The sequence below is a fragment of the Capsicum annuum genome, unplaced genomic scaffold, assembly GCF_002878395.1.
Source record: "Capsicum annuum cultivar UCD-10X-F1 unplaced genomic scaffold, UCD10Xv1.1 ctg339, whole genome shotgun sequence".
NCBI classification, from domain to species: domain Eukaryota; kingdom Viridiplantae; phylum Streptophyta; class Magnoliopsida; order Solanales; family Solanaceae; genus Capsicum; species Capsicum annuum.
In genome coordinates, this window is record NW_025840699.1 from 1 (window position 1) to 2,495 (window position 2,495).

At 36.2% G+C, this 2,495-nt stretch overlaps 1 long non-coding RNA gene across 1 annotated transcript; it reads left to right on the plus strand.

Moving 5' to 3' along the window:
* The first annotated feature begins 6 nt into the window (after window positions 1-6).
* LOC124891306 lies at window positions 7-1,028 on the plus strand. Its single transcript, XR_007049625.1, has 2 exons — window positions 7-265; window positions 704-1,028. It is a non-coding gene; the product is annotated as an uncharacterized LOC124891306 (long non-coding RNA).
* The last annotated feature ends 1,467 nt before the right edge of the window (window positions 1,029-2,495 follow it).

Here is a 2,495-nt window from a genome sequence, read left to right on the forward strand (position 1 = left end):
GACAGAGGAGAGAGACGTATTGCATTTCTTAGCTTCTTTTGATGTTGTCTTGTATAATGCATATTTCCTTGTAATTAAAATGCCTAACAGTTTGTTTGCTTTTTGCAAAGTGAAAACTGCAGAGATAGTGGAGAAAGAAAAGCCTACAGATGAAACTTGTTCATCCAAAAGACCAAAGAAGAAGAAAAATCAGTTAAATTGAAAACGAGGGAGGAGTTGGATAAGGGCAAGACAGGTGGGAAAAAAGGCCTCCTCAGGATCTAAGGTCTAGTCTTCCATCTTGATTATGTTTTGTAATTAACTGTTCTCTCGCTCTGCTCTTCGGTTTTATACTTTCCAATCCCACCAGCCATGCTGCATGCACTTTAGTTTCTATTCTGTTTGCAATATCGTGTATAATCATCATTTGGTTCTGTTAGTGCAAGAGCATGAAAACTCTTCTTGGGTTTGCAACGGGCTAAGTCTTTTTAAATGCAAGAGCATGGAGGACCTCGACATGACCTTAAATAGGACATTGACTACTTGCTTGATAGAGAAGGGAAATTTAGAAACCAAATTAATCCATCTTTTCCCAAGCAATTTACTAATTTTCGCCGATTGGCCAAATCCTTTGAATCTCTCTTTGCCTAATGAATTCATGTTTTCCAAATTCTTGGGTAACCATCCATAATTGAACAGTGGTTCCTCTTTTTTTCTTCCACAGGAATGGGTCTAAAGATCTTTGTGGCTGGTATTTGAAGTTGAGCTGGTGGATATTACTTTTCATCCTAAAATTGTTGTTGTAGTAGTGTTCTCTTTAAGGGAGAACATGTTGGCATGATATGTCTTGAGTACAACTTCATTCGAAAGATCAAAACCCTTGGATTGGATGGTCATGTTTTGCTTAGGCTGAACCATCATTAAGATCTTTTCATTTAGTATTGCTTGTGTTTTTTTCTCTTGGTTCAAACAGATGTGAGAAAATGGAGGACTCCTTGAAACTCTTTTGGTGAACTATTATCAATGAATGGTTCATAATGTTTGATGCATGTCGAATTTGAAGCTCCTTATGTTCATTCTTGTACATATATAATTGCCTATCAAGACATCAGGTGAGACTTATTGGCCGACACATCAAATTTTTACTGCTAATAATATCTTACATACTTTACAAGAATTTCGCAAAATTTCCGATGGAAGAGAGGATTTTCAACATGGAAGTGCATCTTCTACTTGCTTTGCTCGTCATTTCCGATCGCAGTTTTCTTGTATTTGCATATAAAAAATGTGACCTTCATGAGTTGTGGATGTCGATTGTAGGGTGTACTATCTATTGCTCCGAATTCTGAATTCATTTTGTGAACTTGTATAGTATGTAAATATTATTAGCAGCAAAAAAATTCATGTGCCGATAAGTCTGTTATGACTTAATGGGCAAATATTTACACAAATCGAAATAAATTGAAGCCATCTTCTCATACATTAGAGATGGTGCAGTTGGGTTTTTCCTTTTTAATAAATTTTTACAATAAGTAAATTTATCTAATGGTGTAAATTTTTTATACACATACATAAAACTTAAACTCTAAATTTAATTGAACATGTGCTTCACAGATTAATTAAATCCGTCGTTGGCTATAAAAAGCTTCCATTTAATTAAGATCCTTGCTGCGCTTTCATTCTACAACTGATACGGGACAAATGACCATCTTATCTTTTGATGACATCTTTAGAGGCCAACACATAGAGGCTCAAGACTTGGTCACCTCGATGATATGAGAACATGCATGGAGGACCCGTTTTGAGCATGTCATTAAACAAACCCATGCGTGGAAGATTGCACGGGGGCTTACATTTGATGCCAATTCGAGACTACAAGTTTTGAAGCGTGACCCATGGTTTTGTAGCATTGAAGAAGCACCCTTCATTAAGGGTATTTTGGGAATTGTACATGTTAAAGAAACAACCCATGACCTCCCCTTTCATTAAGGGTATTTTGGTCCATTAAACTATGTAATAAGCTAGGCTATATATAGTCTCCTATTAGGTCTTTTCTCTTTAGTTGTTGAATGATGAGACATTGAAATTCCTCTCTCTTGAGAGTAAACCACCTTAGTGTAGTTCTTAGTTAGGGCTTGGACTAGCCATTGTAGCTTAGGGCTTGAAAAAGCCGATATTATTCTTTGCTTGGAAACGGTGGATCTTGAGGTGAGTTGATTCCCTTGGCGGTCACCGTAAGAACTTGGTGCTTGTTAACGTGTTTTGTAGAGGTTTTAGAGTTTGATACACTCTTTAATTGCTACATTACAAGTTCTCTTTGTGTCAAGTTATATATCTCCTTATCTTTCAAGTTTGTGTGTTTGTTATTCTCGTTTGATGTCTTGTACGTGTGGACTGTATTTGTGAGTTTGTGGACTATTTTGTGGTTTGCAGATACCGCTTGGTATCAACAACTTGCCCTCCTTAATCTTAGACTTAATACATCAATGACATTTTAAATTTGTTAATAAATTTCA